The 23959-nt window shown below is 58.1% G+C and overlaps 1 protein-coding gene across 5 annotated transcripts in view; it reads left to right on the top strand.

Annotated features, from left to right (window-relative positions):
- ZMIZ1 (zinc finger MIZ-type containing 1) overlaps positions 1-23959 on the top strand; it is a 234779-nt gene that overhangs the window by 38299 nt on the left and 172521 nt on the right. For all 5 annotated transcript variants that reach the window (XM_032423917.1, XM_032423916.1, XM_032423920.1 and 2 more), the window contains exon 2: positions 10084-10207. The gene's annotated coding sequence lies outside the window, so the exon portion shown is untranslated. The remainder of the gene's footprint in view (positions 1-10083; positions 10208-23959) is intronic.

A 23959-nucleotide genomic window follows, 5' to 3' on the forward strand; every position in this document is an offset into this window, starting at 1 on the left:
TATTCTGCCGCTGGGGCATGGGGCCGTTTTAATCATCCTTGCTCTGCCACGAGATACAGATGGTTGTATTATTAATAGTCATAATTAATCAGCCTCCACGGAGGATCTTTTCCCTGGGCGTCAGATCCTCAGGACGAGCAGCCCCACGAGGGCCTGTTCCAGTCTCCGCTTTATAGACAGGGAACGTGAGGCCAGGAGGAGGGGATGACTCATGCGAGGGCCGGTGACAGCAGCCCAGTCAGTATTCCTGCCCAGAAGTGGGCTGTCCACCACCCGTACCCCTGGCACACCTAGGTCGCTGGGGGAAGCCTTCAGGGCTGGGGGTGAGAGAGCAGCCCTCAGCCTGGGGGGTGAAATAAGGGGTCCCTGGCTGAGAGCAGAGGAAGAAGGGTAGAACCAGAGCAAAGGCAGAGGGAGATGGGGCTTCGTGGGCTAGCAGGAGTAAGGTCTGATTGGGGGCGGCCTTGAGCCAACGCCAGCTAACCCCCCCACCCCGCACCCCAGATGGTGGGCCTGGGCCTGATGGGGCTGCTTCCCCCGCTAAGCGCTGTGTCCCACGGACAGTGATTTAATGGTTGTGGCAGGCAGCGTCCTGATTTATGGGCTTGTTCTGGACAGGCCTGACTCCATGGGCATAGCGGCGGCAAGGGGCTTCTTGCGCAGTCCTGCGGATGGCCGCCTGCCCACCTGCTCCCCTTGCACACTCCTGTCTTCCCCAGATCGATGCCATCCACACTCACACACCCGTATACACGTGCTTGGACACACGGCGAGCAGTGGGGCTGGCTGAGACGCCCTATCCTGATCGGTAGGCTCATCCTGAGACTCTGCCATGGTAGATGAAAGCAGAGTGCCGTGGCCCAGAGTCCTGTGGGGAAGTGGGGAGGTGGGCTCATGCTCAGGGGTACTCCAGCCCGTTCCCACTCCCACAGGAGGAAGCTGGGGGGGGGACGCAGCACCAGTCCCCAGGCCCCCATGTAGCACCCCTGAGTCTCCTCTCCCCACTGGGTTCAGCAGCCCACACGAATGCTGTGCCAGGCCTTGGGGACAGCCCCGTGTCATGGGAGAAGCCCAGTTGGGAGTTGGGCAGAGCAGGTCACACACCCAGGCTCTGTCCCCAGCGCATGGCAGCAAGCTTGGCCTAGCCCGTCCTCAGCGTCCTCCCATCCATAAAGCAGTTCCAACAGCATCGCAAGGATTCGAGGAGTAGAAAAGCTGCTGGCTAAGTCAGGGCCCTTCCCCATCAAGCTTCACTCTCCCGGTCTGTGACGTGGTCATAGTCACCCTTGCTGGCCCTCTCTTGGGGCTCTGCTGAGAGTCAGATGAGAAAAGAGCCCTGTGAAGGGTGGGGTGCCCAGGGCACTGGTTCCGGCTCTGCGTGTGCAAGATGAGGGGCTCTGGGCACGTGGGTGTGGGGCGGGTGCTGGGGCCTGGCCTCCATCCAATCCCCGCGCTGCCACAGTGTAGCCCTGGGACTTCGGCACGAACTTCCTGGTACCTGGATCTCTAGGAAGCGTGCGTTCCTCATCTTTGAAATGGGCATAGTGATAGTATGTACCGTGGTGTGCTGGCAGGATCCGTGAGAAATGTGTGTTGAGTTTGACATGCAGCGGCCGCTCGAGTTGGCGGTGTTCGTTGGTGTCACCAGCCTAACTGCCACGCGGTGGACGCTGGGTTCGGAAGCACAGATGAACGCATAGCGAATGACCCATGACATCACATTCCAATAGTACCTATGTTTCCAGACTTCACATCCGTCCGTCCCCACCCAAGAGTCCAGGCCCCTCTTCGGGGCAGCTTAGAGGAGGTGTGGCGGAATCACACCCCGGCCTGCAGGATGGCGCCCCGTGGTCCGCGCTGACCTCGGCGGACTCCTGGGAACCAGGTGCCCAGCCCCGCACGGCCACCTGGCTCCCCAGCCGGAGGCCAGCGGTCGCCTCTACTCTTGCTTCAACCCCACCCCCACTGGCCTGCGGCCCTGAGAAGGAGGCCCGGAGGTGGACATGATGTCTCACCTGAGCTAGGTGGGGTCTGCAGACCCTGCAGCCAGCCCAGGCACTTTCTTTTGCCGGCTGCAGCCTGAGCCCATGCATAATCCCTATCACGTGTGGGCTCCCTGGTCTGTGCCCTGCCCCCATGTCAGCTTCTGGGGTCCAGAAGAGGTGCAGAGTCCCCATCCTGGCAAGGGCTTTGCTGAAAAAACAAGCCCCTGACACCCAGGCCAGGGCTACAGGGGCTCAGAGGTTATGGTGGACAAGATGGGCCCAGGTGGGCAGGGAAGAGAGGAGGCAGGACAGGCTGGGGCCAGACCTTGAAGGACAGGGGTATTTAGCGCACTGGAAGGGATAGCCTTCCAGAAAGATAGAAGTGTGTGGGCAAAGGTTTGGAGTCATTCCTAGGGAAAGGCATGCCTTCTCCCATAAGACATCTGGGCTGCTCTGGCCCAGATGGCCTCGGCTCTCAGTGACTAGTGGCTGTGGGATGAAGCAGATGGCCAGCGAGGGGCGGGGCCACCCCCAGGCCGGAGCCAAGCGAGGCCAAGTGGCCCACACAGGCCAGAGCCCGAGACTTTGGCACCAGCCACTCAGAGCTCTCGACTCGAGAGTTAATGATTCATTTGTGGCCAATTTCTGCTGGCCATTGCCTGGAAATTCCAAGCCTGCCCCTTGCCTCGGCTCTGGGAGCTCCAAGAGTACAGTCTCATTTACACTTGGCTGAGAACATCTCACCCACTATCCAGGGAATGGCTTTTAAAATGAAAGCAGGAGTGATGCAGGTTGGCCATGAGGAAGAACTGATTGTGGGCCGTAGGCCAGGGGCTGGAGTGGTTAGTTTGTATGTAGTAAAGTTAGAGGCCCCTCTCTGACCCCATGTGCCGAGTGCTGATGGAAGGAACCCTATTTGTGTTCGTGGTGCCCCCGTTTAGTTCAGAGCAAGTGTGAACGGAGTCCAGTTTAGTGTAATGCGGAAAATATTGCAGCAGTTACAAGGAGGAAATAGAGCTTCACCCAGAGCAGGACTTGGCTGGGTAGAGAAAGCAATAACACATGCAAAGGCCCTGGGGCATGAAAGTCCAAGGGAAGTTGTTAGAGGAGGTTGAATAGTTGTGGTGTGGCTGGAGTGTGGAGGGTGTGAGAGATGTCTAGAAGTGTGGACTCGACTCATAGATGAAGGGCTTTGAGGACTTAGGAATTTGGCAGTGGGAGGAGCTGGTAAGGGGCAGTCAGGACTGGTACCTGAGCAGGGACAAGTGTTTTCAATTTGCGTTTTTGGGTCATTTGCCCATTCGTGTCTTGATTCTGCTGGTCAGCAAACTTTTCATGGCAGCCTGCTCTGTGCAGGCTCAGGCCCGAGCCCTTCATGGGTCCCTGCACCTGGGTGGAGGTGGGGTAGAGGGAAGGGGTTATATGTAGCAATCCAGGGGAGGGTGCTGAGAGCGTGAGTATGGGTCAGTGTAGAGGCAGGGAGATGGCCAATGACCTTTTCAGACCCACCCAGCCCAGCGTGTTCCTTGTAGACTGGACAGACCGCCCGGAGCTTACCCTTGTCCGGTATGATCATGTGGTCTTACTGATTCCCAATGTGTATCTGTCACTTTGCAGATGAGCAGACTGAAGCCCAGAGAGGGGAGGGTGAGTGCCAGAGCCCAGACACAGCTCAGGCCCCCCGCCATCCTGGCTGGTTGCACACATATCCCCCCCCCCTGCAGATTTAAGGATATTTCTCCAAATCAGACAAAAGAGAGCAGCCTAATCCTCCAAGTTGAAATGTCCAGGGGCCTGGGGAGGAGGCTTCCTTTATATCTTCAACTTTGCAAATTTAATTTCTTCCGATTATTTCTTGACAGTCCCAGGCGTTGGTGGTAAACAACCGCTCTCCCCAGAATGTTTCCCTGTGACGGCAGCTTTCCCTGGCAAGGGTGCTATCAACACTTGGCAGGGTCTCTTCCCGGCTCCCAGCTCCCTGCTCCCGGCTCCTGAGAAGTGAGAGCTTCTGAAAGGCATTCAAGAATGTGGCTCTCCCAGTGTGCTGGGCCGGCAGGGGCTGGGGCAGGCATGGGCCTTGCCTCTTTGTTCCCCACGGCCGCCAGTCGCCCAGCCTGGCCTCGGAGCCTCAAATGGCCCCTGGTTGTGGATGGTCCCCAAGCGGAGGGGTGGGGCGGTATCAGGTATCTGCTGGCTCCTGAGGCCCTGGTGCCCGGGGCCTTGGCCCAGCTCAGCAGCCACAGGGAGCACATCTCCAAAGGGTAACTCTGCCAGGCCTATCTGTGGCCGGGAGACCGGCAGTGTCCCGGCCCTGTGGCCTCCGTGGCCTGCGTCACGCTGGCTTAGGTGTCCTGAGTCAGAGCCAGGAAATGGATCTATGTACGGGGGTGGCGGTGCCGTTGCCCTGGGTGGCTGGGGTGAACCCCAACCTCCTGCCTGTCCACGCTGCTGGCCTGGGTTTGAACAGTGCCTGGAGGAGAGGCTGAGGTGACAGCCAAGCCCCTAACCCCACACGGCCAGTAACCGCCATTGAAGACGCACGGGGCTGTGGACAGGACGGAGCACTCAGACACAGGCTGCGGTGCGTTTGCCCACGCTGGACCACTCTCCTGGAATGCCCCTCCTGGACTTGCCCTCTGGGCAAGAATTTACCCAAGAATTACTTCTCTGGTGAAGCCTTCCCCTGCAGCCCCTCCTCCAGCTGACGCTGCCCCCTTTTCCTCTGAGTTGCCCTCTGGATCTCCACCAGGACCCCTATCACAAGGTCCTGTGGTCACCTTTCCCTGCAGAGGGCTCCCACGGTTACCTGTGTGAGTGCTTTGAGCTTATCTGTGCTCTATGCATGCCTGACACATAGTAGACGCTCAGGAAAGGCCTGCAGGATTTAATGAAGGGGTTCCTAAAGGCAGTGTTGGAGTGTACCTTTGTTAATGATGTGGTGGAGAGGGGAGGAGGGAGTTTGCCAGCGGAGAGGCTGACCTCCCTGTGCCAGCGCCGCCCCCCCCCCCCCCCCCCCGCCGCATATCCTGGGCCTGGGGATTTGCTAGGGGGCTGTAAGGGACCCTTCCCCGCCTCCATGCAGCCCAGCTCCTTCCTTGCTGGCAGGAGCTGGCTCCCTGGGTTGGCCGTGTGATCACTCTCCAGAAAACACCCCAGTGGAAACTGCATGAATGATTGATAAGAGCTGAGAGCTGTTTAATTTTTTCCCCCTGTTTAATGGCTATCAATAATTTAATACGCTCTCTGTATGTTTTTAAGAAATAGCACCCATTTTGCCGTCTCCGGTTTAGCGGGCTAAATGATTTAAGTGTTGGAAACGGGCTCTGAGGACGGAGGTTGAGCGAGTCAGAGGGATCTGGAGGCTGGGGGTGGGAGGAGGCAGGTTCAGAGCCAGCTGGGGGCCTGTGGCCTGGGGGTGTGTGTGTGTGTGTGTGTGTGTGTGTGTGTGTGTGTGTGTGTGTGTGTGTGTGAAGGGGGAGGGAGGGAGGAGGGAGGGGCGGGTAAAAGCCAGCGCCTCGCTGCTAAGAGCAAGATAATTGCTTTTCCGGGTCTCACTGAGCAGCAGCTGAACAGCTGTCCGCTTGCCTCCCCCCCCTCCCAGTGCCGAGCTTTTCTGGATGACTCTGGGGGGCCCGGGGGGGCTAGGAAGGAGCTCCAGTTAGCACTGCTGGGGGCTGAGAACCCCCTCCCCCAACATCTTTGCCCCCTTCTAAAGCTTTTAAATCATTTTTCTTTTAATGATGCAGTTACTCTCTTGCCAGCTTTATCTTCCAGATGGGGTAGGGCTGGTGTTGGAGTGGGCAACTCGGAATCACTAATCTCGGGGCCCAAGGGGACCAGGAAGGTCATCTGCCAGTGCTCCCCCAAACTTTCCAGATGCAAAGGATCCCCTGGGAGGACTTGTTAAAATTTTAAATTCCTGGGCTGCATTCCAGACCCACAGCCTTCCATTCTCAAGGGAGAGGCCTGGGGACGCTGTGGGTTTACCAGGCAGCCCAGGTGATTCTTATCGTCAGAGGAGGTTGGGAAATGTCGAGTTCAGCTCTAGTTCCGGTGCTCAGAGCACGCACAGCACCACGTGGCCACTCCCACTGCTTGCACATCTCTGGGGACAGGGCCCTCACCCCCCTGGGGAGACAGCACACGCACCTGTGGAAAGTGTGCTCAGTCCAGGGGTCCCTCTGACGTTAGGCTGGTCCCACTCAGGCTGTCCTCGTGTGTGGAGTTACCTCTGCCACAGGACAGACCACCTCTCCTAGGACCTCTCCCATTCTGGCTGTCCTCCGGCTTATCTGTGCCTCTCTGTTGGGCAAGGAGCTTCCTTTCCTAGAAAAACACTCCGGGTACCAGAGAAAATGTCCCAGGGATAGCCCAGGCATGGGGGTGGGGAGGGAGTGGGCAGACACCATCCCCGGCACAGCGGGGACCTGGAGGGAGGCAGAAAGAGACCTGGGCTTCAGAACCGCCTTGGCCTGTCAGGGGCCAGGCTTCCCGTGGGAGAGAAAAATGTGACTCATCAGAGATTGTTGACTAAGCCAGATCTCTGGGATGACAGTGAGGGATCTGAGACCAGAAGAAACTCCCCCAAGGTCATGCATCCATTAAGAACAGAGCTGGGACTGCAAAGATGGGGCTGGGGGCCCAGAGAGGGGCATTGAGGATTGAGGCCCTGGCGCTGGGGGTCCACTGAGACCCAAGGTACCTCCAGGCTGGGAGCCAGAACAGGGGAGGGCTCCTCCTTCTCACTAGGCGCTCGCTGATAGAGACAAGTCAGTACATCCAAGGATTTGTAGCAGAGCCGAGGCCCCATCTGTCTGGCATTACAGCTCGTCCTCCGCTTTGCCTGGTCTTTTTCATTGTTTCGGCAGAGAGACAGCACTGACTGCATGTCAGCCTTGCTCTTTTATTTTAGTAGATCATTAAGAGGGAAGGAGTGGTACACACTTCACAGGTGTCATTGTGTACTGCAAAACGGGGCACCCCTCAAGCCCTCCTCCATTGCGTAGACCCTCATTGTACCCTCAAATTCAGCCCCACCCTCGACGTATGTGGGAGGAGCCTGGGTCTTGGCAGGTGCGGGCATACAACCCATCTTGTGATCACCAGTCCCCCCAGTGCCCCTTCACCGAAACCTGCTCTGGTCATCACAGCATCACTCTGGGGGTGGGGTGGGGCGTAGGTCTTGACCCTGGAGGAAGAGGAGGAAGGGTGCCACTGAAGCCTGACAGCGCTCTTGCTTGCAGAGCTCTGACAGCTGGCGAGACAGCAAAAGACTAATCCATGCTCAGGAAGGCCCAGCCCCAGAGAGAGAGCTGCGTGAGTCTAGATACCTGGGCAAAGCCTGCGGGCAGTCAGGGAAGGCTTCCAGGAGGAGGTGCCACCTGCCCTCCGGCTTGAATCATGGAGAGAAGAGCAAAGGCATCCCAGGGGTAGGGGTGTGAGGCGGCTCTGTGAGTGTGCAGGGGAAAGTGAGATGAAGCCAGCAGGGCAGGGGCTGGGCTAGCGAGGTGGGCAGAGCAGGGGGGGCTGGACCTGGTATGGCTGGGTGGAGAGCCACAGAAGGTTTATTTGTTTTCAGCTTCCATTGAAGTATTATGTCCATGCAGAAAAGTGTGCCTATCCGAAGTGTAGCTTGACAGATTGTCATGAAATGAACACAGTCATGTAACCACCACACAGATGAAGAACATTCCAGATGCCCTAGAACCCCCTGTGTGCCTCCTCCCAGTCCCTGCTTCCCCTCCAGGACAATGACTCCTGATTTCCAACAGCATGCTCTCCACCACCTATTGCTGCCCAACAATACAAACACCCCAAAACTTAGTGGCTTCAAACAAACCACCACCATTTATTATGTCTCTGAGTTCTGGGGTTTGCCTGGGCAGTCCCTCTGCTGGTTTCCCTTGGGCTCATGTGACTCTAGTCACCCGAAGGGCCGGCTGGACCAGAAGGTTGGCATTGGGCTCAGTCACATCTGGCAGTCAGTGCTGGCTGTTGGCTGGGTGGCCTCAGTTGTCCCCCCATTCTCCAGTAGAGGAGACTGGCCTCCGACAGGGCCAAGGCCATAAACAATGTGTGCCTGAAGGCCTAGTCTCTGTAAGCCAGAAACTGTTCCTTTCACTAAATCCTATTGATCAAAACAAGTCTCAACTGCAGCCCAGATCCGGGGGGTAGAGAATAGACTACCCTCCCCCCTCTGAAAGGAGTTACTGCTGCAAAGAATCTGTCACCATATTTAGTCGACCACAAACACGGAGTAGTCTGCCTGTTCTTGACTTTTCTGTAAATGGGCCCCTTAAGTATGTTCTCTATTGTGTCTGGCTTCTTTGGGTTGTTGGGTTTGTAAGATTTCTCTATCATTGGATCTAGTTGCAGATCCTTAGTTCTCATTGCTGTGTGGTATTTATTCCATTGTGTGGACACACTAGGTATCTATTCTATGGTTGATGGCCATCTGGGAGGCTTTGGGGTTCTTGGCCCTTACGAATAGCACTGCTCTGAACATTTCTAGTACACATCTTTGGGTGCCCCCATGCACACGTATCTCTAGAAGTGGAATTGCTGGGTTGCTGATAAGCCACAGGGTGGGAGATACTTCCAAACTAGTTTCTAAGGTGGTGACCAGTGCATGCCCCTCCAGCCATGTTTGGGAAGCCGGCAAAGGCTTTGTGGAGGGGAGCGAGGTGTCCATGGGGCTTTTAGAAAGTCCCCCTGGCTGAAGATCTCTGACCCTGAGGCTCCCTGTAATGTCCCCAGTGGGCCCACCTTGAGCCACAGGCCATCAGACCAGATGTAGGGTCTGGATATAGGGCCGTCAGACCAGATGGCCTCCCAGACCCCCAAGACTCAGAGAAGCTGGGTGCCTGCAGAACTGACACACGAGGATGCAAGAGCTGGAGGGGCTGCCATGGTGGCCTCCATCCGAGATAGCTCTGGGCAATGAGCAAAGCAGTCCCCAGGGAGACTGGGGTCTACCTCTGGCCTTGCCTCTCTCTTGCTGCAAGACCCTGGGAAGAAACCCTTTCCCCAGCAGGGCCTTGCTTTCTGCATTTGGGAATCAACAGAGAAGAGTATCAGCCTCACCAAGTCTCTTGCCTCTCCCCAACCTGAATGCTGTATTCTAGAATCTAACAGGGAAGGGCATCACGAGGCCCTTGGAGAGCTCAGTGGCTTCCTGATTTCAAGACACACATCAGGGGCACCTGGGTGGCTCAGTCAGTTAAGCGTCTGCCTTCGGCTTAGGTCATGATCCTAGGGTCCTGGGATCGAGCCCCACATCGGGCTCCCTGCTCAGTGGGGAGCCTGCTTCTCCCTCTGCCCCTCCCCCTGCTCACTCTCTCTCACTCTCTCATATAAATAAATTTTAAATAAATAAATAAATAAATAAATCTTCAAGACACACGTCAGTTGGCCAGTTTTATTCATCTTATTCACTAAACACCTTCACTGCACCGTCTGTCAATCACTCATTTGTTTGTCCATCCATCCCTCCAACAATCCCTGGCCTTGCTAGCCTCAGAGGAGAGGGATAAACTTGACCTCATTCCTGTGGTCCAGAAGCTCCGCCCAGGGAGGAGACCGGCCTCCAGAAAGCTGGAGAGGACACGGTCAGCCATACCCCAAGCCCCCGGACGGTGAACAAGGAAAGGAAGGGCCTGTCCGGGAGGGCTCCGTGGAGGCACTTGAGCAGCGTCTTGAAGGCCAGCAGGGCTCTGAAAGAGCAGTGGGGGAGAGGGCTCGGAGCAGAGCACCAGACATGTCCCAAGGCCGGGCGCCCGGGGCCCTGGGCCGGCTGCAGCACCGATGTGTGTGTGTGCCTGCAAGCTGCTGCTCTCGCTGCCCGGCTGCGGAGGGCCGGCCCTCGGTGCTGGGGCCCGGGCCGGGCCTCTGCCACCAAGTTCAGGAGACAGGCCCTGGCTGGGGAGGTGGGGGGCAGCGTCCAGTTTCTGGGATGGCTCCACTTTGGGGGGCCAGCTCAGCCTTCCAGGAGATGGCCAGCCGAGCCCGGGGAAGGCAGGGCCCGGAGGTCAGTGGAGGAGGTGGGGGCCGCCCGCGAGGTTGGCTTGGAGCTCACTGCGCCCTCTGGTCTGTCCCGCAGGATTTGCACTGCTGTGCTCCACCCCGTCGGACCGCGGGGGCCGTCGCCTTCTTCCCACCTTGGCCTCCTTTTCCTGACGCCCTTAGCAGCCTCAAGTCCCGGTCGTCCGCAGAGGCCTCATCAGGTAAGCAGGACGGGCTGGCCCCTGGCACTGTGCGTCTGCTGCTGCGGGGCCGGGGGAGCGGGCAGCTGGGCCGCCAGCACTGAGGAATGAGGGGATGGGGCTTATTTCTCAGTTCTCACTTCTTCCTTGGCCCCCCTCCTCTCAGACAGTGGAGGGGCTTGTGTCCTGGCCTGGGACTTGGATGTTAGGTTTTATGCTGTTGCCAGGGCCCGTGTGGCCTTAGGCGGGCCTGTCCCTCCCCTGCCCTCCCCTCTGTACTTGAGAATAATGGCGGACGCGCGGATGTGCCGAGCGCGTCACTGGGTGCCAGGCACGGCGCTAAGTGCTGTGTAGTTATTGACTCTTTCCATCTGCACACCAACCTGTGAGGCAGGTGCTGGAATCAGGTCCATTATATAGGCAAGAAGACGGAGGCCTGGGGTTGGGAAGTAACTTGCCCAAGGTCGTGTACCTGGCTGAGCCCCCATGGGGTTCACCTTTGGGTCGATGTGGCTCCAGTGCACAGTCCCTAATCCTTGGACCATCCTGTCCCTGGCCATGCCCACCTCTGCTAGCCTCCTCCTGGGGGCAGGAACTGAGGCAGTCACAGGGTCTTCAGAAGTGCCGGATCCTAACCCAACTCACGGCAAAGGGAGGGGACTCTTATAAGATGACAGGGGCTGCAGGGGCCTGGGGCTGCGCCTCAGTTGTGGATAGGATGTGACACGAATCAGGCCTGGCCTCTGGGGCCCCCGAGGGGGTACCTAGGGCCCCTTCTAGAGGAGGGGCATGTTGGCTGGATAAGGTTCTCTCTCCCTCTGCCTCTCTACTTCAGTTTCCCTAGCTTGTATTAAGCACTTACTATATGCCAGGCCCGATGTCAGGCCCTAGGATACAGGGGACAGGGGCTCATCTCATTCTGGGCTCTGGCAGAGAAGCAGGGAGAGCACAACAGATGTTGTGCAAGCCCCGTACCAGTGCAGTGAAGTGTTGAGAGGTTGGGGGGGGGTGCATTCTGGAGGAGGTAACCCAAAAGTGAGTAGCTTTGTAAGGAGACAGGAGCAGGGGATGCGTAGGAAAGCCTGGCAGGACGGGGGATGAGGTTGGCAAGGGGATGGGAATATTGTAAAGGGCCACAAATGCCAAGATGGAGAAGTAGATCCCAAGGGCAGTGGGGAACCATGGAGGGTTCTAAGTGAGATAGGGGCCTAATGAAGGTGGCTGCATTGGAGAGGCTGTCAGAAGGGCCCTGCTGGAAGCAGGGAGACTAGAGAGACTGTCCCAAGGGCACAGTAAGAGGTCAGATGCCTCAGGTAGGGCCGGAACAATGGACACAGAGCAGGAGTGAAAACATAAGACACCAAGGCAGGGAAGTTGGCAGGACTGCAGTTGGCCGGGGTGGGGGGGTGGGGCATGAGTGTGGGAAAGCTGCCATGGGGCGGGGTGAGGGGTAATGATAGAGCTCTGAGTGAGTATGGGGGAGTCTGGAGTCTAGGAAGGCTTCTTGGAGGTGGTGGGCCAGGTTGTGGTCCAGTGTGTCTCTGAGGGGGCCAAGATTTTCGTGAGGAGGAAGATGATTTGGGTGGTGTGATAGTTACACATGGGCATGATGTTCTCATCTACAAGTATTGATACACATATAAGTTCCAGAGGATTCTCCCAACCCACAGTCATACCTGTATCCGTGAATACATGTGCACACACGCTCGTGCGCATAGACACACATGTGCTTGTAAACCTGCCCATGGGGCGCCTGGGTGGCTCAGTTGGTTAAGCGACTGCCTTCGGCTCAGGTCATGATCCTGGAGTCCCTGGATCGAGTCCCACATCGGGCTCCCAGCTCAGCAGGGAGTCTGCTTCTCCCTCTGACCCTCCCCCCTCTCATGTGTTCTCTCTCATTCTCTCTCTCTCAAATAAATAAATAAAATCTTTAAAAAAAAAAATAAAAATAAAAAAATAACCTGCCCATGCATGCTGAGGGATACAGATGTGCGTGCACACCCATGCACGAACGGTCACGTGTGCACAGACACGTGCGGCAACATATGGAGGAACACGCCCTCACATGCACACGCACACAGACATGGTTCGCACATGCTGCAAGCATACACGTATGCACGCAGGTAGACGTGCACGCCCGTACACACTCGCACGCATCCGCAGACTACCGTGGTGACGCCCCACAGCAGATAGGCACAAGCCCTTGCAGCGCACACAGTCCCCCGTACACACGGGCGTGCGCTCCCGTGCACACACAAGGAGTGTTCCAAGGAGGAGGAGCTGTGCGGGGGCTGGTGGCTTCTCACCTGTCAGAGCTTCCATGGCACAGGGAGTCGTGGGTTCTGTCTGGTGTGGGGGGCTAGTCCGTGTGTGGGGAAGAAATTTAGGAAGGACCTCCAGGAGACAGGCAGAAGAGGACAGAGATTTGCCAGGCTGCTTTAGAGACACAAAGCAGACCGAGCACAGAGCCCAGCTCTTGCAAAGTCCCAGAGAGGTCAAAGTTCCTTCACTGGCCCTGCCCCGCTTCCCCACCAGTGTCCGTCAGAATCTACTAGAATCGGGACTGGCTATGTAATTTGTGGGGCCCAGGGCAAGACAAAAAATGAGAGTCTCATTGTTCACAAATGATTATGGATCCCTAGACGGTGACAGCAGAGCATCAAACCAGGAGAGGGTCCTTCTAAGCTTGGGGCCCCGTGCAGTTGCCCAGGAAGCCAGCTCTGCCCATATGAAGCGTAGTGGTTGCGGGATTAGATGCCAAGAACTGAGTTTGTGTGAGTAACACCAGTAACTTACCAGCCCGGAGACCTTGGGCAAGTCCTCTGTCGCCTCTGGGAGTCCTGTCCGCCAAGGAGAGAGACGTGCCCCTCCTCCCACAGTGCCGGCATCCATCTTGTCCCCAGCAGCCTGGGACAGTGGCTTCAGTTGGGGTGGGATTATAGCCCCTCCGTCAGGCAGTGGTGTGAAGCATTCCCTGACCTTTGGCGGCCTGGTTTTTCTGTGCTTTGCCAAATCCACCGAGGGCAGAGGTGGTTGGGAGGGTTTGCTCTGTGTTTTATTTGCAGAGTCTTCTGCCTGATTGCCCTTTGCCTGCCCATCTCTGCTTGGCAGACTCGCTCCTGTAGGTCAGACGCCATGGAGCCTTCTCTGACCCCCACCTCTCCCTCCCGACCTTTGCCCTGGGACCCCTCCAGGAGCTACCATGACCTCTTGCACTGTAGACTTCTCTACCATGTGCAGAGCTCTTTCACACCCCATCCTGCCACTGAACAAGCCCTTGAGCGGTCCTCTCCTGTTCGCCAGATGGAAACAGAGGCTCAGAGGTGCAGCCCCCACTAGCACCTGGCTGAGGGCAGGCCCACAGTACACAGGGGAGCCAGCAGTGGCAACAGAAGGAGGCCCCTGGGCTCTGCTCCAGGCCAGCTTCCCATTTCAGCATTCTGGGAGACTGGCTTTTCCCCCGGTAAAGAGCTCCAGCCTCTAGCCCAGTAGAGACCCCAGAGGTGCCTGGGGTGCCAAAGAGGGCCTGGTGGAGCTGGATGTCTGGCCAGCTGGACTAGACCAAGCCCCAGCCCTGCTCCTCCCTGCGGGTGACTTGGCCCCGTTCCCGCAGCCAGGCGGCCTGCAGCCAGATGTATGTGGTTCCTAAGCTCGGGCGAGTCCCACATCAGGCAGAGAGGTGAGAAGGCCCCAGCTGGTCTGGGCCGTGACGGCCCACAGAGACGAGACACAGAGAGAGGGTCTCCCGTCAGGGGCGTGACAGCTGGCCCCATGTGGCCGGCACCTTGGGAACAGCACCGTCAACACCTTTGGTGGCTGAATGCAGAAGGTACTGACGTGACCAAGGGTACGGACTCCGGGCCAAGGCTTCGGGGTTTTCCAGCTCTGCCACTCCTCTTTGTGACGCCAGATTAGTGGCTTGGCCTCTCTGTGCCTCGTTTCCTCGTCATTAAAATCGAGATAATGATAGGACATACCTCACTGCGTTGTGAGGAATTCAGTCAACTGAGCCATGAGAATCTTGGCGACGGTGCTAGCACATGGTCCGCACCCCACAGCGTCCGGATGGATGGTGGGCGGGCAGCTGGAGGATGGCGGTAGAACGGACCCGAGCGCTGTGGGCACACGGAGGGGGAGCGGGGTGACATGGCTGGTGTCATTTAAGAAAGGACATAGGGAGACAGCAGGGTTGGGGTTGGGCTGGATTCGAGTTTCATGAGGTAATCACAGTTGTTGATCCCAGCTCTGTGGGCAGGGACGCGGGGGGACCGCCACACTCCCTGGCCAGCCCCTCCGGCCCCTGGTTTGTGACTTCGGGCTGCCAGCATGCACACCATCAGCTGTCAGTCAGCAGACTTCCAGGGTTACATGGTGCAAGGCGGGCTTGGGGCTGGCTGCAAAGACCTTGACAGCGGGCCTGGCCACGGCCACGCAGCGCCGCCGGCATTCCCGGGGCCCCATGTGGCATGCCTGTCCGTCTTCAGCACCAGCTGAGAATGCACACCCCGTTCTCCTTGCCTGGAATTTGTTGCCCGAAGCCCAGGCCCCTCCACCACCAGCCTGGGTAGCCTGCCCTGAGCCCACACCCCTGACCCCAGCTGGAGCTGGAGATCATCTACAGCCCACTGATCATTCCTGCCCCAGGTAGGCCACTGTCTGGGTTGGCAGGGCAGGGCTGCTGCCCTGGCAGCCACCCGCCCCCGCCAGCTGGACTTGGTTCAAACCTCAGCCCGGCTGCACACCTGCTGTGTGACCTTGAACAAGTTGCTGCCCTTCTCTGAGCAGTTCTTTATTGGTATGTAAAACCAGAACCGGTCAGGGGTCACAACCTGCAATGGTCTCAAGGGCCTCGACAGTCCAGTGACGCTGGGATTATCTTATTATACAGATAAGGAAACTCAAAGCACTAGAGAGGTTAGGAAGCATACCCAGGATCACAGAGCTATTGGTAGAGCTGGGATTCAGCCCAGTTTTATTTGACACCGTAATATGTGTTTTCCCCACCACAGCAAACTGTCTGTGATAGGTACTTGCATGTTTCTGGGTGATCCATTCACTGTGCCAGCCAGAGTCTGCTGAACGTTTACCAGGCTCCAGTACCGTGCTAGGCGCTGGTGTCCAAACTGGAATCTGCATTTGAGAAGCTGAGTGAGCACAGCCGTGGTCTTGGAAGTCCCAGAGTCTCCAATGCGGAGCATGCTAGCAGGGGGCCCTTGGCGAGTGAAGGCAGAAGGAGCTGGGAGGAGCAGCTCTTCCCTGACACTAGGGGAGGCAGGCAGTGGGGACTGCCTTGAGGAGGAGGCTGGATCCCTACACGGAGTGGGAGAGTAGGGTCTTCCTGGGGTCTCTGCACAACTTGGGCAGGACTCACCCAGTGGGATGTCCAGTTGGAGAGGAAGCTTCATTCAGCCACAGCTGGAAGTAGATGCTGAGGCGGCCCCTGAGGGCCTCAAAGGCTGGGCCAGAGTTTGACCTTGATCCTGTAGAGAGTGGGGAGCCAAAAGGGCTATCAAGCAGCAGTAGCAACTCTGAAGGCCAGGAAGGGAGGGCGGGCTTTGGCCCACCAGCTGGGGCTCCCAGCTCCACCCAGAGTGGTGACAGCAGGGAGAAACAGGGCTGGGCCTTGTTTACTCCAGCCAGCCGGACCCCCAGTTTACCAGGCCCTCTTCAGCACCCCAGGCACCTCTGGGGCCTCTCCTGGGCCAGGGGCTCGAGCTCTTTACCAGGGGGAAAAGCCAGTCTTCCAAAATGCTGGAATAGGAAGCTGCCCCAGAGCAGAGTCCAGGAGCTACCCTCTGTTACCCCCATCCGTACCCCTGCGTGATGTGGGCCTGACCTTAGCCCACGGGTGGGGTTGCAGGGAGACATGGGCGAACCTGTTGTGTGATGTGGTAGGGACAGAGAAGCCCAGAGACCAGCCCAGCGTCATCCAGCATCACTGCGACAGGTGCAAGAGACCAGCAGGCTAGGCGAGAGGCATTTTTCCCGAGGGTGGGAGGGAAGGTCTGCGTCCCCCGCTGGCTCTCCCAGAGTCCGGTGTGAGCCTCGCCAGCTGAGTGTGATCACCCCTGTAGGTATGCAGAGCTGCCCATGTGCCGTAGGGGCCCCTGACCTCGGCCACCAACAGGACTCTGCAAGGACAGGCTGGGATTTGGTAAATTATGCCCAGAAGGATTCCTTGGGTGTTACTCACCCCGGGTGCTTCTCCCTCCCACTGATGTTTGCTCACCTGGCTCTGTCTGAGCCCTGGAGTCGGTCTCCCTCCGGTCCGTAAGCCACACACTTAGGATGAGAACAACCACACCCCTGCCCTGTGTCCCAGGTCCCAAACCTCAGTGACCTTGCGGGACGGGAGCAGCACTGGGTGCGGCTGCAAGGGTGGCATCTTTATTTGAAGCATAGCATCCCAGCTGCCTGGGGGAAGAACAGTCTTTAGAAATCATTTGGCCCAATGCCTCATGGTACAGATGGGGAAACTGAAGTGTGGCCCAGCGTGGCACTCCATGCTTTCAGCTGAGGCCACTGCCACCCCCAACTGCTTTGGAAGCATGGCAGGGGCAGACCCTGGCAGGGCCCCAGACCTGCGGTGGGGGTGGTGACCTGGCCATGGGGCACAGTGTTTGAGGAAAGGCAGGACCAACCCCTGAGGGCCTGGGGGCACAGAGATTAGGGCCTGGGAAGTTCTGGGAGTCTGTGGAGATCCACCCAGAACCGGGACTACGAACAGCATCGGGCGCCCTCAGACCTGGCTCTGTGAGGCCTCTTTTGTATTCCACCTCCTATAATCACCACCTCCTGCCAAGGCCTGCAACCATTAGGGCTTCTCCTTCCATCTGTTTACCAAGAGAAAGGAGTGAGGGCTAGAGATTGCGGGCCCAGAGGCCAGGGCAGAGAGCATGCTCTGTAGCAGGGCCCTATTTGAAAGCTGACAAATAGGGCGAGAAAGGACAGAAGGCTCAGGAAACCAGAGACCACCCAAGTCCCTTGTCAGCCCCCTGGGATGAGCCACAGCAGGGTGCCCAGCAGCCTGCAGTCTAGGAGGCTGAGGATCTGTGTGTGGTATCCAGAAAAAAACGTCTGGGTTCCAAGGGACTCTAGGGTCAAGGAGGGCTTCCTGGAGGAGGTGGAGCCAGACCCTGAAGAAAGACCATGACTGTGAACTGAAAGCATTCCAAGCAAACGGACCAGCCGGGTCAAGGCCCTGAGGCAGGCACGCAGGGTGGGGGTCGGGGGCAGACCAGTGGGGCTGGTTGGAGGGCCCAGACTGGGCAGTGAAGGAAATGAGGTGGACATGCCCCCTAGAGGCCAGATGGCAGAAGGAGAAGGGAGTTTGCACTTTGCTTCTAACTTGCTAAATCCCTGAGCAGATTCCTGCCCCCCTTCTGGGCCTCGGTTTCCCTCAGATCTCCCTGGAGTTTCAGGCCCAGCAGGGCAGTGCCTCAGCGGAGGGGTCTGCCTTTGGGGAGGGTATGGGCAGGTGCCAGGATCCTAGGCTCCCTGGGAGTTGGTGGCCAACAGCAAGCGCACTGCTGCTAGACCCAGGGCTTCCCTCTGGCTGCGGGAGAGCTGACCTCAGACTCCAGGGGTTTGCCAGGAGTCTCCTCCAGCCTGGCTGGATGGGGCATTGGGCCCCCTGGGGAAGACCCCCCACCCCCATGGGCTAAGGCCTTGTCTGGCTCCCAGAGCCGACTCCAAAGCTGAGAGTCTGTGGGAGCAGGGGAGGGGGTGGCCCTCCGCGAGGATGGAGGCCAGCTCAGAGCCGGACACAGAGGAGGGGACCGTTGGAGTCCCGCACGCCGGCGCCAGGCCTGGGATGTGCTGCGCGCTGTGTGTGTTGGCGCCCCTCTGCGAGCAGGCCCTGCCCGTAGCCCGGGGCCGAGCCCGGGTTGTGTTTGCTATGCCTTCACTGACCCGCAGCGGCCTCTCTCACTCTCTCCCATCAGCGGGGTGGCAGCCACGGGCTCCTGGACACCTAGTACCCAAGATTGCGCAAACCTCCCCAGCAGTTTGCACAGCGGCCAGCTCAGGCCCGGCAGCCTGGGGCTGGCCCGGGTTCCCGCTCAGGAAGCCCAGAACTCTCTTCTGCAGGAACACAGCAACCACCCACAACAGGAAGGACAAGTCACCCTCCTGCAAAGCCTCTTCATGACCCCAGCTCCTGTCCCCCTCGTAAATAATAAAATGGTGGGCTTTGTGGGGCCCATTTTGTAGAAACTGCAGTTTGGGAAGAGAAGGCTGGAGTCCTAGGCCCCTGGTCAAGCTCCTTTGGGGACCAAGCCCGTGTTTCTTGTTCGTGGCCAAAAGGCAGATGCTCCAGGGCCTAGGAAGAGGAGGTGGAGGAGAAAGGGAGACCCACCCTGGGGGACCAGCGGCCAAGAGCAGGGGACAGAGATGCCAGTCATGTCTGTCTTCCTTGGCTCCAGCTACTTTAATTGGCTGGGTCTGCCAGTGTACTGACATTTACCTGGTGGGGAGGAGGGCCTCCTTCCTCTTGAATCAAGATGCTAAAAATAACCGGGCCCAGCTTTCCAGGGCCCCTGCCCAGCCAGTGCCTGCCTGCCCACCTCGGCGACCTTTTTCCTGGGTGCTGTGAGCTAATTGCTCTGTGAGCATTGCAGTTGCTTGTGCTGAGGACTTCCTGGGGGTCACAGCAGGAATGGCATTGCGCGCTCAGCTCCAAAGACTGAAGAGAGGTCTCTGCAAGGCCTACCTGACTCCCAGGTATTGGAGCGATGGGCCCCTGCCTGAACCCTGGCACTCGCCCCCTTTTCCCCTGGGTGCAGTACCCTGCCAAGCTGGCCACCCTACCCCTGCGTGCTTGGGCCCCTTCCCTGAGCTGCCGGAGTTTGCCCTGGGCTCCCTAAACTCTAGGGGGAGGGGAGGCTATGCCCCTCATCCTCAGAGTTATCGGGTGCTCACCTCAAGTCCTAACACAGACGTACAAATTGTGTGCTCCCGTCCGTATGCTCCTTGTTCATCCTGTCACATGAGCAGCCGAGAGGAGCCCAGACGTTGGAGATGGACATGTTTAAATCGAGCTGTGCAACCTTAGCAAGTTTCTGAGCTTCTATATTCTCATCTCTGAAATGGGCATCAAACATGATCTTGTTGTGTTTTTGTAAGAATGAAATGAGGTCACTTGCAGAAAGTGCCAGATCCAGAGAGCTGGGCCCTCAGGGCCACCAGGAGGCGTGAGTACCTCTGGGGGCTTCCCTTTCTCTTACTAAGGTATCAGTAAACCCGAGGAACCTAATAAATTTGGTGGATGTGTTTGGACCAGAAGGGGAAGGTCTTGACCCAGACTGAGGACCAGGGACTCAGTCTCCCTGAGAACAGGGGTCCTTGCCTGTTCCTATGTATACACCTCCAGGGCGGCCCGCCACACCTGCCCAGCCTGTGTGTTTGTCCAGTCCTCGCACTGGGTCGGTACAAGCAGAATTGTGTTGACCCTGACCTACAGTTCCCCCGCTGTGGGGTCAGCCCAGTGGAAATAGAAGTGGTTTTCTGGGCTCTGTGCTTGCCAGCCGTGAGAACCTGGGCCAGGGGCTGAGCTCCTCCGTGCCTCGGTTCCTCCTGTGAAAATGGGGGTAGTAACGGCCCCTGCCCCATAATCATGGTGAGATTAAATAGCACACATGTACAGGGTTTAGATCGGGGTCTGGCCCAGGAAACTAGTGGGGGCAGTCAGTGGTAGTAACAGTGGCCACCTGCCATTTGGTGAATGGTTGGTGTCAGATGCTAAGCACTTTATGTATATTATTTCACTTCATCTTCATGATGGCTGTACACAAGGCGCTCTTATGAGCTCTGTGTTCCAGATGAGGAAACTGAGGCACAGAGGGGTCACATACAATCTGAAAGCGGTAGAACCAAAAACCGGAATTTAGATTCAGCCCCGCTAGGGTGAGCAACGGTTTGCCTGGGACCACCCCGGTTTTAGTCCTGGAAGTTCCATATCCCACACACCTCTCTGTTCCAGGCACAGCAGGACAGCTGACCATACTAGCCCCATCTAAATCCTAAGCCCCCCAGACCCTCTGGACCCCCTCCTTGGCTTTAGGGGTGGCTGGTGTACTCTGGGTTTGGGAGCGCCCGCTAAGTCCCTTCCCCCACCTCCTAGATCCCTCTTCTAGACTGATCCTCCTTGCCCATCCCTCACAGCCTGGCCGCAGTTCCCCCCAACCCCCATCCAGCTTCCTCTTTTCCCTCCCTCCCATCTGCCAGCAGGAGGGGTGCGGCTGTCCCCCACCAGGCTCCACTCTCCCCGTGTGCACTGAGGGCTTTGGCACCTCTGCGCCTGACTTTCTAGAGATGCTCTGGAGACTTCTTCCTTAAAAGAGGGAAGGCAGAGCAAGCTGCCACCCCCAGCCCTGGCCCAGGCAGCCTGGCGAGATTGCACTGGCCCTTCCGGTGAATTGATGGAGAGTGCTGCTGACAAAGGAAAAAGGTCAGCAGGGGGACAAAGCCGAGGTGGTGGCAGCCTGCCTGCCGGCCAGCAGTGCCCTCCCCCAAGTCAGGGCGTCCTAGCGGGAGGGGCCCGGTGCTCCTCGGGGTCCTGGTCAATTCCTATTGACTCGGGCAGTCACTGGCTCGGCACGGCTGAACGTCCAAGCCCCCAGAGGGCTGGGGGAGACGCCCGGGTCATCCTGGACACCTCCCCCTCCCTCACCCTGACTTCCAACAGTCAGTTCGACCCCCTAACCCAGCTCTGGACCTGTGTCCCCCTCACCACCCCAACCTTCTGCTGGCTTTGGGGTCTCACCATCTTCTTGCCTCGCCATTATTCACCCCTGCCCAGCCCTCTGCTGCCCTCCCCAGCTTCCCCCATCACCGGGAATAAAGTCCAAATTCTGAAGCTGACATTAAGGCTCTTCTTGAGCTTGGCGAGGCTGCCCCAAGCTGCCCGGCCTCCGCTGAGGACTTCAGCCTGCCTGTGCCCTCCCCACCCTCAGACAAGGGCTGAGCCGCTCCCAGCCGTCTTTCCCTGCTTGGGTGTCTACTCCCCGCAGACATGTCTTCCAGGACCTGGCCCACCGCTTTCCTCCCCAGGACCCCTGCCCTCTGGGGGAGGTAGGAAGAGGTCCTCTGTGACGTAGCGGAGCGCCCTGAGTGCCCGGCTGGCCCTGCTCCCAGTGCTCCAGCTTCACCCAGGCTGCAGGGCCAAGCCTGTCGCAAGAGCCTGTGATCAGGACGCTAGCGATACATTGCCCGCTCCATGCCATTCCTCAGACTCCCCCTTGAGCCATCCAGTGCAGCTCATGCCCTAGCTTCCGGAGGGCAGGAGCCATGTCTCCCCAGTTCACGTAGAGGCTACACCCCAGTGAGGGCGGGAGGTACACTGGAGAGCGCATAGGCTCTGGGATCTGACCCCGCCTCCGTCACTTACTAGCTGTGTGACCTTGGGTGGTCACTTAACCTCTCTGAGCCTGAGTGGTACCATTTGTGGAATATGGGTAGTAACGGCCCCTCCTTCACAGGACGGCGAGAGTCAGTGTAATGATAGGTGTTGAGTATTTGCAGGGCCCTGGGACATCTTAAGGATCAATAAAGTCATCTCTCATCATTACCATCAGAGCGGGCAGCTGCCCTATTCATGAGATTAGGGGCCTGCTCTCCAAATGGGCTCCTCCTGGTTATTTGAATGGGCCTTCCATTTCTGCCCCCTCACTGTCCCCTCTTTGCCCTTCATCCTGTCCCAGCAGTGCTCCCCCACATCTCCTAAGACCCCAGGAAGCCCAGACCTCCCTGGCTCTGTGTTGTCTCCCGTGCGCCTGCCTTCCCCACCCTGTCTGCACAGGATGCCTTCAGAGCTGGGACCAGGCTTGACCATCGGTTTCCCCCACAGCCCCTCACAGGTGCCTAATAAGAGTTTGTTGGGTTGAAGTGATGTTCACCAGGCCAAAGTCACCTCTGAGAACCACACAGCAATGAGCAGCCGGCCTCCGGGCTCATCCTCAGGCTGCTGAGGGGCATTTCCGAGAGCCGGCGTGAGCTGCCTTGCACCCGGTGACAGGTGACAGGTGATGGTGCCTGCCCGCTCTGGCCTCACCCCTGCGTTTGGGGAAGGCGGGGAGGAGACTGGGGCAGCGCTGGGATTTGACCACCGTGTTGGAAGCTGGTGCTTCAAGTCTGGTGCCTCTCCCCATCCTCTGAACTGTCCTGTTTGCCTGGGTCTTTTCCCCACCCCCACGGTTTTCTGTTAAATTGTGTTATTATATTTAAACAAATCAATTCCACTGCAGAGTTTTCCTGTCCTAATGATGAGTTCGCAGCACAAATGCCATTGATTTCTCACAGCCCTGAAAACCAGTTGATGAATAGCACCGGGCTTGTCTTTGGAGAGGCACTTACAGCAGTTCTGCGCGCCCCCCCTTTGCTCCCCGGCTTGCACGCCCCCCATCATGACCCCACCCCGCATTTCGGGGTTGTGCGACAAAAGGACACCCCCAGCACCACCAGGGGTGGGATGTCATTGCAAGGAGCCGGCCCCTTGTGCTGGTAAAACAATCCCAGTGGAGATTTTTATTGATTTTGGCCGAAGGCAGGAGCGCAACTTACAGAGCAGAGAAGTGGTGCGGTGTGATCTTTGTCTTCCCTTACAAGTTCAGAGCTCCGTCCCTAGTGACAGCAGATTGCGGCTCGAGCACTATTTCTAGACCGTGATGGGGCTGCTTTTTAAACGGATGGTCTGGAGGTTGGAGAGCTGGCCAGGCTGGGATGCGTGAGGTTCCCGTTTGTGAAATCCTTCAGAAACCCCGCTGTTGGAAGTCCCTACACTGGGCTTTGCCTTGCGGATCGCTGCCAGGGGCTTGTTTGAGCTTTTGAATGGCCCCAGGTTTGAGTGGGCAGGTATCTCATTGCTCCCAGTTTAGAGGTGGGCAGCCTGAGTCAAGGGCGGTCACTAGAAGGGGGGGAAGGGCTGCTGGCTGGCTGCAGCTAGAGGCTCCCCAGGCCCCGAGTGCCCCCCACCCATCTCCTACATGGGTAATAACAGGCCGTTCCTCTGGCTCCGAGCCTTTCTGCCGTCCCTTCACCTGCTCCTGGGCGTTCGGACTGTGGAGCCCCGGTTGTCAGCTGGAAGGACCCCAGGTGGTCATCATGCAGTGGTCTCAGTTGAGCTCTCTGCAGCATGCCACGCAAGCCCGTGCATTGGGCTGGGGTAGGGCAGGAGGGAGCAGCAGGGGCTGTGGCAGATGAGGTTACCTGCCTCCCCTAAACCCCTAAAAGCACATAGGCTTTAATAACCCCGGGCACATCCAACTATATGGGCTGGGACTGTGGGCCGTATTGGTCACTGCCTGTCCCCCATGCTAATACAGGCCTTTGTTTTGGAGACGAGAATGTGTGGCCTGGAGTTGGGAGTGGCTTCTCAAGGTCACAGCACAGGGCCACCAGCTAGGATTTGAGTGGGGGGGGGCGGCTCTGGACGTGCTGTCCCCCTCCCCCTGGGCTTGGTGAGGCCACCCCAGCAGTCAGGGTTAGGGGGCAGGGCAGGGCACTCTGTTCTAGGACAGACAGGCCCCTTGCTCAGGAGACCCAAGAGTGGCCCAGCGTGCCCCCCTTCCCTTCACTCTCAAAGCAGTCACCCACCCTCCCCCCTGCAGACAAACCTCCTGTCCCTTATAATCAGGTTAGCCTCCTGCTCTGTGCTCACTCAGCTGAGCTGAACCAGCTGCCTCTAATGGCCTGTGGCCCTCCCCCTCTCCCTGGCTCTGGGGGTGGGGGAGGGGAAGCCAAGAAATGAGCTGTGAGTGGGAAGGGGCTACCCCACTC

This window comes from Phoca vitulina, unplaced genomic scaffold (genome assembly GCF_004348235.1).
Source record: "Phoca vitulina isolate PV1807 unplaced genomic scaffold, GSC_HSeal_1.0 scaffold29, whole genome shotgun sequence".
In the NCBI taxonomy this organism is placed as follows: Eukaryota; Metazoa; Chordata; class Mammalia; order Carnivora; family Phocidae; genus Phoca; species Phoca vitulina.